General features: G+C 41.9%; 1 protein-coding gene and 1 long non-coding RNA gene across 2 annotated transcripts in view; one reads left to right on the top strand and one right to left on the bottom strand.

The window, feature by feature from the left end:
* The window catches only part of PPARGC1A (PPARG coactivator 1 alpha), a 563553-nt gene that overhangs the window by 415247 nt on the left and 135128 nt on the right, over positions 1 to 13178 (top strand). The window lies entirely within an intron of this gene.
* The window catches only part of LOC109281350 (uncharacterized), a 64339-nt gene that overhangs the window by 33478 nt on the left and 17683 nt on the right, over positions 1 to 13178 (bottom strand). Inside the window, exon 2 of the long non-coding RNA XR_002087963.2 lies at positions 588 to 695. This is a non-coding gene — a long non-coding RNA (uncharacterized LOC109281350). The remainder of the gene's footprint in view (positions 1 to 587; positions 696 to 13178) is intronic.

The following is a 13178-nucleotide window of genomic DNA, read 5'->3' as shown; positions in this document are numbered from 1 at the left end:
GAGGGCATCTGGCACAGGCGTTCTCTGGGGACAAGTAGCAGAAACGCAAGGTGCCCTGCCGCTAGTTGTCCCTGGGGATACAAATGTCCATGCTCATGTGGACAGGGCCTTAGTGTTTGCTTCTGTCAGCATCCTAGAAGCATAAACAGTTAAACCTCACTGCTTCAAATGATCAGCTCTCCACCACCTGCCTTTTTCCTTTATAACTATTAAGAGCTTTTAAATTAAAAAATACATATTTTTTCCCAACAGAAATGATTGTGGCATTTCATTTTATGAGAATGTAGCTTCAGTGAACTCAATGTGCAAGGAGTGGGATTACATTTTGAGGCCTTTCCATAATACCATTAAATAACAGCGTAATTAAAGGCTCCAGCAATTCACCATCTCTTTTCACATGGAATTACTTCAGATGTCTGGCATATACTCTCACCCTGTTGTTCAAAGACATTACAGTCCATACAGTCAATAATCTTCAAATTAAAAATTCAATAAGTAAATGCATTAAAAATTGCATACTTCCAATTCAGTCTATACTCCCAATTAAGTCTGTTTAGGGCTAGAAGGAGGTTTTACAAGGTACTGACCTCTGGGAGACTATGAAACAATTTCAGTATACCTCTGGTCATACTCAGTGCAGGCCGAGTCGCATTATATTTGTGGGACTAGAGTTTGTTTGCTAGCTGGATTCAGTTCTATAGATAAAAGTGAAAAAAACGTTAAAAAGCATTGTAAAGCATATGCATCACAATTCAAACAAATTGGGTAATGTTTGTCTACAAATGGAGAGTCTATCTGTGCCATGATCAGGACCAGGATTTAACACTGCACCCATAGAACCAGCATCTCTAACCATCCTACTGCCCTGGCTGAGTGCCTCTGAACCAATGCCTCAATATAAACTTAAAGGAAACAGTACCTTTTACAGAATAATCAGATACTTCCTGCAAGACTGATGTGTGTGTTTCCTCTCTAAGTACTTGTTAGCCCAGGTTTCTGAGTTCAGTCAGGAGAACTCATCGAGGTGGTGTAGTGAAAACCCCTTACTGACTGTGGCTACGTGAGAGTTCAGTGAAAGACACTGAAATCAAATGCCCATAGAGTCATTTTTAACTTTCTTTTAAATAAAAGAAAGCACATGCATGCATATCCTTACCTACACTTACAACTCATTGTACCCAATTTTCAGAGGACCCTCTCTTCTCCATGAATTACTGGCCTTTTCTAAAGGGGATTTAAAACTGGTAGCATATTTTTTTCCACCTAAAATCAGTATGTGACCCCAAGTGAGGGACTGGGTCATTTTCTGTGTTCATGTAATCCTTGGCATCTTTGCTAGGATTTGCAAGAGGAGTAAATGGCAAAATGTGCCTATAGGGAAGTTGTAAGTAATTGTACATATCAGCGATGATAGTACTTAGAAGGTTTGGAAGTGTGGTTTAGTTTGCATAAGCACTTGAATCCTTATGCAAGCTGGTATAGCTTGTGCATCTTCCTTTTAATTTCCCTTTCTGCCTGCCTGCCTACTTTCTGTCTAGGTGTTACCTCTTGCCTTGGGTACTCTGAGGCAGTGCAGTGCTTGCAGCCCAGACATTCTCTGGTGTGAATTATCAGGTGTGAAGCCGAAGATTGTTCTCCACTTAGCTCTTGTGCAAGAGGAGGCCCCTCTTTCCATCTTTGTGCTCATAGGCCAGGCACAGATTTTGCACTTTTAACCCATTAAGTGTTCGGAACCTGGTCTATACCCGTTACAGAACAGAAACTCAGCACACAAAACCAGTCTATGCCTGTAACGGGATTGAAGTTCAGTACACAGACAGGTGTAAAAATGGTGAAACTCAGCCTAAGATTTGCCTCCCCACACCAAAGGGCAAATGTGTGTTCTGTTCACTCCTGATCTAAGCTACACTGCTTACAGAAAACCACATAACTTAGATTAATTCTACATCAGACTTTTTGAGTGCCTGTACCTAGCCATATTTCCTTGGGATGTATGTTGGCTCCTGTCATACAAACATAAGAGCCTCCTTGGGGTGAGCCAACTTTGAAGCTGACTCTAAGAGTCAGCCTTACCTTGAATATTAATCTTAACTAACAGGAGTGGTATTTTTCAAAATGTGCTCTGCTCCCAACCCTTCCCTTGGGTGTGGATATGGGAGGATCCAGAAGGAGTGCAATGGTGCAGTTTTACCCCCCTTCTGGATTCCTAGTCTACCTATTTGTATTCAGGCAGTGCTGATGGAGTCAACTGACTGTGAGGCTCATTATTATCAACCTGATTCCTACTAACCTTTCTTTACTCCTCAGGTATTAATGACCCTCTCCCCTTTTTAATGGTCTTGATCTTACACTAGTTGAGCTATCCTTTCTTCTGCCATGCTGCTGTTTGCTGCTTCTGGAAATGTAGCTCCCATATCACAGCCTTGCAGACTGTTTTTAACTGTAGCTACAAACATTAAATCAGGTGTGGAAACAACATTCAGTATAGTATTGGATACACTGTGAAGATGCTCAAGAAGTCAATATATTGTTTCATGAACCTGTAAAACAGATGTACATGTATTTGTAATGACTACAGGCCTAATGAACAACATTTTTTGATTATTTTTTGCTCAGTTGTGTTTTTATATAATATATCATATAGAAAATGAATGTACAATCCAATAAATTTATATTTGGTTTTGTTTCAATCTTAAACTGAATAATATAGCTCTAGGCCCCTAGGTTTTTAGTAAAGCTTTGAGTTCCTTTTTTAAACTGGAGAAAAATTTGTGTTGTGTTCTGTGCAATGATAGATCATACGACCTGCACCCCACTTTTCAACATCCTAGATCTGCCTATGGGTGTGGATGATGTTTCTTATTAACAGTCTTGCTGACTCATAGATTCATAGATGTTAGGGTCAGAAGGGATCTCAGCAGGTCATTGAGTCCGACCCCCTGCATGGGCAGGAAAGAGTTCTGACCCGAGTTAGGTGCTGGTCCAGTCTCCTCTTGAAGACCCCCAGGGTAGGGGAGAGCACCATCTCTCTTGGAAGCCCATTCCAGATTCTGGCAACCCTTACTGTGAAGAAGTTCTTTCTAATGTCCAACCTAAATCTGCTCTGTGTCAATTTGTGGCTATTGTTCCTAGTTACTCCAGGGGGTGCCCTGGTAAATAGAGTATCTCCTATTCTCTGCTGCCCTCCCCTGATGAATGTATAGCCAGCCACAAGATCACCTCTCAGCCTTCTCTTGCGAAGGCTGAAGAGATCTAGGTCCCTCAGTCTCTCCTCATAGGGCCTTGCCTGAAGGTCTCTGACCATACGAGTGGCCTCCTCTGAACCCTCTCAAGATTCTTCACATCCCTCTTGCAGTGTGGTGCCCAAAACTGGATGCAGTACTCCAACTGTGGCCTGCCCAGTGACACATATAGGGGAAGCGGCACCTCCCTGGACCTGTTTGTCATGCATCTGCTAATGCATGATAAAGTGCTGTTAGCCTTGTTGATCACTTCATCACATTGATGACTCATGTTCATTTTGGAGTCAACTATGACTCCAAAATCCCTTTCCACTGCTGTGCTGCTGAGAAGGTCATCATCCAGCCTGTAAGTGTGTTGGTGGTTCTTTTTGCCCAGGTGCAGAACTTTGCACTTGTCTTTGTTAAACTGCATCCTATTTTGTTCTGCCCATTTTTCCAACCTGTCCAGATCCGCCTGGATCCATTCCCTACCCTCTAATGTGTTTACTTTGCCCCATAATTTAGTATCATCTGCCAGTTTAGACAGGGTGCTATCCACGGCCTCGTCCAAGTTGCTGAAGAAGACATTGAATAGCACTGGCTCAAGGACCGAGCCTTTTGGGGCTCCACTGCCCACATCTTTCTAGCTCAGTATTGACCCATCTACCATCACTCTCTGGGTGCGACCCCCAAGCCAATTTGCCACCCACCTGACTGTGTAATCATCTACATCATAGCCTGTCAGTTTATTTATGAGAACAGAATGTGATACCATATCGAAGGCCTTCTTAAAGTCTAGGTAGATGACATCTACCTTGACTCCTGCATCAAAGCATTTTGTGACCTGGCCATAAAAAGAAACAAGTTTAGTCAGGCAGGATCTACCTGCAGTGAACTAGTGCTGATTTCCTTTCAGCATTATTTCCCCTACTGGGCTCCCACAAATGTGATCCTTAATGATTTTTTTTCCTGAGTTTTCCCAAGGATAGAGGCAAGACTAACTGGTCTATAGTTTCCTGGTTCCTCCTTCCTCTCCTTCTTAAAAATAAGGACCACATTGGCCCTTTTCCAGTCCTCTGGGACCTGACTGGAGCACCATGACTTCTCGAGCAGCCATGCCAGCTGCTGTGCTATGACACTAGCCAATTCCTTCAGCATCCTTGGATGAAGTTCATCTAGGCCCACTGATCTAAACACATCCAGTCCCTCCAAGTGCCCCTTCACTAAGTCTTCACTAATGGTTGGTAGACTGGTGTCCCTCTCATGTCTGTCTATGATGCAATTGGGAGATTTGTCTTGGTCTGTGTCTAGGAATACAGATGCAAACAACTCACTGAAGAGCTCAGCTTTGTCCCCCTTCTCTGTCATCAATTGCCCTAGTTTGTCCTGTAGGAGTCCTATTCTACCCTGAGCCTTCCTTTTGCTCCCTATATATCTGAAGAAGGACTTTGTGTTGTCGTTAATTTTTGTTGCCAGCCTAAGTTCTAATCCTGCTTTGGCCTTCCTGATTCCCGGCAAGTGCGAGCCAGGGAGGTATACTCCTCCTTGGTAGCTACCCCCTGTTTCCACAGCCTCTATACCTCTTTCTTTGCCCTTAGGCTTTCCTGGACTTCTCTGTTTAGTGAAGTGGTCTTGTTGACCCCTTTGCCCCCTTTTATGCGCAATGGGATTGTCTCCTATTGCACCTGTAGGATCACTCCCTTGAGGAACGACCATCCTTCCTGGACCCGCATTTCGCCAATGCTCTTGGGCTTTAACGTCTCAGTAACTAATCTCCTGAGCATGCTGAAGTTAGCCTTTCTGAAGTCTAGCACTTTAGCCCTGCTGTTTAGTTTACTCACCCTTTGCCGGATAGTGAATTCAATCAAACAATGGTCACTATCCCCTAAGTTACCTTGTACCTGCAGATTCCCCACCAGGTCATCCCCTGTAGCTAACACCAAGTCCAGCAAGGCTTTGGCCCTAGTGGGATCGTATACCTCCTGCGTTAGGTGGAGGTCCTGTATGCAAGTTAAGAACCTTTGTGAGTGGTTAGATTTGGCTGACTGCTTCCCAGATGTCAAGGTAGTTTAGGTCACCCGTGACAACCATATCTTTCGACCATACAGCCTCTGAGAGCTGTCTGGAGAATTCTAGGTCTAGCTCATCCTCCTGGTGAGGCAGTTTATAGTAGACCCTTTCCCTGCAGCCCCCTTGTATCCTGACCCACAGTACCTCAGTTTGGCCCTCCCCTCTGATTCCATCTTGATTATAGAAGATGTATATTGTTCCTTAATGAATAGAGCAACTTCCTCCCCCTCCTTTTTCCCCACTCTATCCCATCTGTACAACCTGTAACTCTCAACACCTACTGTCCGATTGTGAGTAGGGTCCTACCAGGTTTCAGTTAGTTCAACCAGGTCAAAGTTGTTGCTTGCAAGCAGGAGTGCAAGTTCCTCCTGCTTGTTCCCCATGTTCCTCGCATTAGTGTAGAGACATTTAAGCCCCTCGATGGGTGACCTTGATACCCCCCTGTCCTGATGTCTATGCCGCCCCTTAGTCCTTACTTTAATGCTAACCTGGGCTGATCCAGTGCATTGCTCGTGCCTCACTGATCCTAGTTTCTCTTTATCCTCTGCTTCCCCATCTCCCGACTCTGTTGAATAGTCTGGCTTTTATGCAGTGGCTGCCATCAGACTGCACAGCATGCCTAAAAGGATGTATAGCCCCAGATGGATATGCCCAGCACCCACAGGACTGACTTAACAGAGAAGTTAAAAACACCAAAGATAAGAGATGACATTACTTTTAATCATGAATGATCAATGCAAGAATATTTTAGAACTTTGCTCATGCATGATATTAAGGGCAGTTTTATCTCTGATTCTGATTCATCAGTGCAGTGTGTTACACAAATGCTTTAAATGTCCTCTTTTAAATCTTCGGTGAACTTATATTTGTAGGGTGAAATTTTCCAATTCTGGTAGGGGACAAGAAGGATCCTAACACAACGATTCCATCCTGGTACTCCAGTAGAGGGGAAAGGACAGCCATCGATCAAGCAATCAGGGCAGCTCTACATTCTGTGTGTGGTGGGGTTTCTGCAATAGGCCTGTGTAGGTCAGCCAGGAGGGAAAGTTTTGGAAATGTCTGGAGAAGTGATACATACCCAGTGTGTGTGTGTGTGTGTGTGTGTCTAAAATCCCCTATGTTGGGCATGCACAGAGGTGGTAGCCCCTGTTCAGACTAAAGGTGAGGAAAGAATTTCAGCTGCAATACATTTGAGCCTGTATTCTGCTCTACTGTCAAGTCTCTTCTCAGTTGAATTTAGCCTGTATATTCTAGAAACCAGTTTTCTATTTAATAATTACTAAAGATATTTCTTTTCCTATAGGGCCTTCCATCCAAGCACTTTACAAACATTAATGAAGTAGGCCTTACAACACCCTTGGGAGGGAAGTGAATAACATTTAGTCTTTTTTACTGATAGAGTAAGGTGATGTAATTGCATCACTCTCTTTATTCACTCCTCTCCCCTTTGTCTGATAAAAAACACAAAGTAGGAAAAAAACCCTCCTACCATTAGAGAACTCCTTTTTGGTGCATTCTTATATTTATTATAATATAAGGCTAGTAGTCAATTTAGGCAGGAGCTTAATTGCTGGAGATCAGGGAACATTTTTGGGCAGAGTGCCCAAAACCCTACAACCTCGACTTGTAAGATATTGGCATGCCAGCAGCAGACAGCCGGGGAGCCATGAGGGGTCTGATCCTTGTGGCAGTGCAGCCCTGGCCCCTTCCCTGTTGTCTACTCTGAGGTGTGTATACCAAGCAAAGTGCCTTCTTGTGCCATGCTCTGGCATGCATGCCAGGGGTTGCTGCCCCCTGCTGTGGGGCTAGGGATAGACATTCAAAAAGCCTGATCCTGAATTGGTTCAATCTTTGCACGTTAGTCTAACCTGGCTAGGCTGAACTGGTTTGGAACCGGACAGACATTCTCTCTGGACTGAGGAAATTCAGGCACATGCCTGCAGTGGCTCAGGCTAGAAGCTGGTGGGTGCTAAAGCAGCCCTCCCTTCCCTAGCATAGTGCTGAGCAGGGCAGGGGAGGGGGGTGGAATGGCCAGGCCTTGGCAGGACCTCTGATAAGGTAGGTCTGCCTGCACCATCCCAGGCTTTTCCCTATTGGCTGCTCAAGGGTCAGGAGTGTTGCCAGACCTCAGCCCCCTGCTAGCACTCTGAGGCAAGCGGAGGGGTAGGAGAGGGGGTGCAGTGCATGCATCTATTGATGATATGAGCTTTTCAATCTCCATCCCTGCTTCTTTATACTGTCTTCAGCAAACTGACAGGCAAGCAAGCTAGCAGGGGGCTGATACCAGTGTTTATCACTCCATCAGCAAAACAATAGCCTCTTTCCATTAGTTCAAACTCTTCTTAAATAGCATGCCAGCTGACCTGTTGATTAGCTCCAAAAGCCCTAAGCAGTCACTATTCTGTCTGCCTGTCCCAGTGAAATTGGAGACACACACACACACACAAACACCTCTTGGCATTAGCTAGCATACCATATGTCTAGAGTTCGTGGGCCTCAGGTCTGTATTGTGGGAGATGGGAAAGAGGGAGGGAGGTGGGGATTCCTGCTTGCGCAGTGAAGTGGGTGGGGTAAAGCTGGGGGAATCCAGGAGCTCCAGCCACGGAGCAGAGGGGTGGGGCAAGCTCTGCTGTGGAGCATAGAGCCCTGCCCAGCCCAGAGAGCATGCTAGGATGCTAGGGGAGTCTGGTTTCCTTAAACCAGCAAAGGATCTGCGACTGACATTGCATAAACTGGTTTGACCCAAATCAGTTAAGTCTGATACTACATTCAACCAGGTTTATTTGAAACCAGTTTCCGCCATTTTCAGACTAGTTTATGCGCACTGAACAACTGCTCTATTACAAGTTGAAACCAGTTTCTGATCACTTAAACCAGTTTATGTGTAATGTCTGTCCCTAGCCTAGATGTTTTGCAGGTTTTTTGGTATTTTGCTGATACGACATTTAAACTGAATATTACGAAGGTTTATTATATCCTAAATGCAGCAGTGGCTATGGATAGTAAAGAAAGGTTGAATTCAGTATTTTCCAAACTTTCCCATCTAAGTACTGTAAACAGATTCTTGATGGTATGGTGAGCAAAAGTAAATGAAAGGAGAAATGGTCCCTGCAAGGGCAAATGAAAGAGTAGGTCTGCAGGAATGTTTGCATCATCTGTGGTGCTGTGTGCAGGTTCACCACTGAGAAGGCTGCCCTGGTCATTCACTCTTGCTCAATGCATGCCAAATCCTAAAAAAGAATCAGTGTCACTATCTAGAGCAGACCAAATAGTGAGCCAACAAGCATATCTGAGTTAGAGAGATGGGAGCAGTGCTGAGGCGTGTGTTCAGGGTTGCTCTAAATCAGCTGCATTGCCTCCTCTCTGAGTTTTTGGCATATGCTGAGTACGAATAGGCAGGTTGTGCTTCCTCATTGCACTCTGGGAGTAGCACAGAAGGAGCATAGAAATGCCCTATGCACCAATTCTAAGATGTAATCTGTTACAAATAATTTAGAGAATTAAGAGAATATATAAAGTGACTTAGGTAACAAGTATTTTTACTGTGACAGAAGAAAACTGCAGGCTTCCCTACACTGTAGGTACATGCTGATTTGTACTTATGGGTGGGGAGCAGTAACCATGCCCAGTAAATACAATAATCTGTGTGGGCCTGTACGGTCGATGGAATGCAGGTTGGGTCTTACTCGGTGATTTTTTTTTTTTAATATCAGTACGGTGACACATTTTATTAGCTCTAATTTGAAAGTAAGACAGCAACATTAACATTTGTCAGATGCCATTTTGAATAGTGAAAGCTAACAGGAATTTAAAAAAATCCAGAAGTCAATTTGGACTTGTTTTCACATTCCAGCATGGAATACAATCTGATGCAGCACAACAGCTGAGCTGTACCAGGGAAACACGTTTTACTTATTTTGGCTCAGATACCCACTAGCAATTTGGCAAATGGGCATCCCATTCAAATTCTGGTGCGTTTTATCTGACCAGGTGTCCACTCACTTGCCTGCCACATTCGATGTAAAAAAATTGAACTCGCTCGTTTCTGAGTTCATTCTGAAAGACCATGTGGTGTGTAACGCCTCCCTTTCAATCAGTGTAGTAGTATTTGCATGTATTCTCTGATCAGACATTGACTGAAGAATTTTTTATACTGACAAGAATCCTGTTTTCTCTTACATTACCCTGCCAAATAGATACCGCCAATATTGTGCCATGTGGTGTGGCAATTTTGTGTTTTGGACAAATTTCTGTAACAGACTGATTAGGTGTACACTCATCTAGATTTGCAGAGATTCCCAAATAACCTTCTGTGTATCAAGATAAGAATACCAGTAGATTTGCATGTCAAACATAATGCCAGTTATCTCTTTAAACATATTTTAAATATACAAATATGAATAAAAGTTGTGTGCATAAATATTTTATATTAACCACAAAATAATACTCTCCCCCCGCTTTTTTCTAAATGAATATAACTGTACTTTATCCTGTGCTTCAAAGAGGAAAGCTCAGCATGTTAGATTATCTGTTAATTGTAGGGATTACCTTTACACTTCTGCATTTGGAATTTAACTTTGAACTAGAAATATACATTTTTTCATGTTTTGAAAATGCAACACTAATCTTTAAAAAATGTAGCGATAGATTTCAAACTAAGCCACCTTGATTTACTGGTTTATTCTTGCTGATTTTATTTGAACTGGTTGGCATATTCTTGTATGCCAAATTCCAGTGCCAACAAGTCGGAGAGAAAGCTCCCATTAACTTCAATAGGCTTTGGATTAGGTTCTAAGTGCAGAAACCTAATGTTTGGAGGGTTTTTTTCTCTTTACGGCAGTATACATGTATTATTAATAATAATTATTAACCTACACCATATTTCTAATACTTCCCTGACCTTTAAGAAAATATTTTTTATATTTTACTTTGATATATTTATGCACCATAATGAATTTGTTTGTTATTCATTATAATAACATTTCTAAGTGCATAAATCAATTTTGTTTAGTATTCAGGGGGGATAATAGATGTGTGTTTCTAGAGGTTTTCTGGTGTACAAAAATAGCATTCATTAACAGGAATGTAAACGTTATCTAGTGTTTTAGATGCAATTAGAAAGCATCAGTAAAGAAATCCCAGCCCTGAATTTGTATCCCATTTCAGATAATGTGCTGCAAGTACTCCATACTATATTTAATACTTTGAAATAGATTCATGCTGACCTTTGGTGTTATTAAATTTTTTTTGGTTCATGATTCCAAGCAGAGGGTGTGGAAGGTTTTCTCAGAATTGTAAAAGAAAGGGATGTGATGTTTCAAGAAAAATCATATGTCACCATTTTACCTCCTTCCTTTATTCTCTTGTTAGCCATGCTCTCATTTCTCCTCTAGCTAACACTGATACACCGTGACACATAGTGAAAGTAGCAAGACTACAGCAGAACTATAACCTTCTGTGAAGCTGTTGTCTCATTGTTGGGAATACAACTCATGGCCTTTTTGGCACGTTACTTACATATTGAAGTATCTTAAAGATCCATGAAAGCTTCTGAGATTTTTATTGTGATAAAAACAATGATTAGCTCAACTTAAAAACATTAACACAGAACTGGAAATCTTTTTCTAATGCAAGTATTTCTATGGAAATTAATTTTTTTAGGAGCAGACCCTATTTCCTATGTTAAAAACATATTAAGTATTATAACAATACGTTTTTACATTGCATTTTATCAGAGAAGACCATCAAGTAAATCCCATTATTTTAAAGTAGTTTGCTATTGAATAAACATTGAGTCTAGAATTTATTTTTCTCTGCATCAACACTATTTAGTTTCTCTACATTTACATTTAAATAGTTAGCAAAGTTGACACTTAAATCACAGCATAACCTACCTACAGCTGTGCTGTTTTTTTAAAGGGCAAATCCTTTTCTTGGTTTGACTCTGCCTGGCTAGCTAGGCTGTGAGCTGTGGAGATTTTCAGGAGCTAAACTGCATAATGGTGCTAGTATGTGGGCTGTGGAAGCAAAAGCTGGTCAGGAAACTACTTTGGGGGATTTTTATCCCCTTTAATTTTCAACAGAATTTTACAGGTTTTTTGCTAAAAATGAAAAACCTAAAAACCACATTTCAGCTAATTAGGCAAATTTCCTGAAAAGACCCATCTAATCAGCTGTAACCTTTCAGTTTTTGTTTGCCAAAACCCACCCCTCAATTAAAAAAAAAAAATCAGTTGCCAAAAACTGGAAAAAAAATGTTGATTTGGATGGTTATGGTTTTTCCAGTGAAAAATATCTGAAAAAAATGAATCAAAACCAGGTATTTGCTGCAGAAGGGTCCATTAGACAGCATAGCAGTTTTCCATTGGGACAATTTTAAGGAAAATTTCTCTGTCTAGCACTTGCTTCTTCACTCTGGGAAGCATTACAGGACTGCTCCAGAGTCAGTAGGATATGGGTCAGTAGGATTCTTTCCACTGATCTCAGCAGATGTTGTATGGGGGCCCTTGGAGTAAATAGTAGAGGATCATCCTTCTCTGATTCAACAACTTCTGTCCTGGCCTGAGTTCCCCTTTGTACATCTTTATCGGAGCTCCTACAGAGCTGGACTTTACATGCTGTGTAGAGACACAAATCCTGGAAAGCTTTCATTGTGCTTTAATTCAAGTGTGTGAGTAATCCCATTTAAGTAATTGAAACTAATCATATGCTTAAAGTTAAGTGTGCGCTTAAGGGCTTTGCTGGATCAATGCATGGCCTTATCCAATCCTCCCACAACAGAGCAGAATCAGTTCTGTTGCTAAGAGACCCCCTGTACCTAGGGAGTCCTTGCCCCTACAGTCATTTGAACTTGACTATGCTCAGCATAATTCTGTACTATAGCTACTGGTATTTCCTGCTACATTAGATATCCAAAAAAGTGAAAAAAAGATCTCAAGAGTTTAAAGAAATGTAAAATGTGAAAGTCCTATTAAGTGAAAATTGCAAATATGACACAATTACTAGAAAAAGTCATTAAAGAAATTACTAATGCTAAAAACAAATATGTTTTGTGTTATACTAGCATATGCCTGGGACCAGCCTATTAACAGAAGTGCAATACGTGGAAACTGTGAAAATCCCCATACATTACTAAACTGCTAGAGTGGAAAAATTAAACATGCTTATTTCTCAGTCCACATATAGTATAGTATAGCTTGCTATAAAGACCATCATTTTCTTTTTCAATCCTTCCTTTCCATTGTACTGCCAATAAATTTGGATTTTTGTAAAGAAAGTAAATGTTAAGTGGGTAAGGAGTGTTGTCATAGTAAAAACACATCACACAGTATAGGCTGATGATCATAAAATCATATAAAGCATAGAATCATACAAAATTAGGGTTGGAAGGGACCTCAGGAGGTCATCTGGTCCAATCCCTGCTTAAAGCAGGACCATCCCCAACTAGATCATCCCAGCCAAAGTTTTGTCTCGCCAGGTTTTGCAAACCCCCACAAGGATGGAGGTTCCAGCATCTCTCAGGGTAACCTGTTCCAATGTTTTACTACCCCCCTAGTGAGAAAATTCTTCCTAATATCTAACATAAACTTCTCTTGCTGCAACTTGAGACTGTTTCTCCTTGTTCTGTCATCTGCCACTACTGAGAATAGCCTCACTCCATCCTCTTTTGAACCCCCCTTCAGGTAAGTTCAACCCCCTCTCAGTCTTCTCTTCTCTAGACTAAATAAGACCAGTTCCCCAAGTCTTCCCTCATAAGTCATGTTCCCCAGCTCCCTCACCATTTATGTTGCCCTCCACTGGACTCTCTTCAATTTGTCCACATCCTTTTGGTAGTGGGGGGCCCAAAACCGAATACAGTACTCCAGATGTGGCCTCACCAGTGCTGAA

Source organism: Alligator mississippiensis, chromosome 2, assembly GCF_030867095.1.
Source record: "Alligator mississippiensis isolate rAllMis1 chromosome 2, rAllMis1, whole genome shotgun sequence".
Taxonomy (NCBI): domain Eukaryota; kingdom Metazoa; phylum Chordata; order Crocodylia; family Alligatoridae; genus Alligator; species Alligator mississippiensis.
This window is presented reverse-complemented; position numbering and strand designations above follow the sequence as displayed.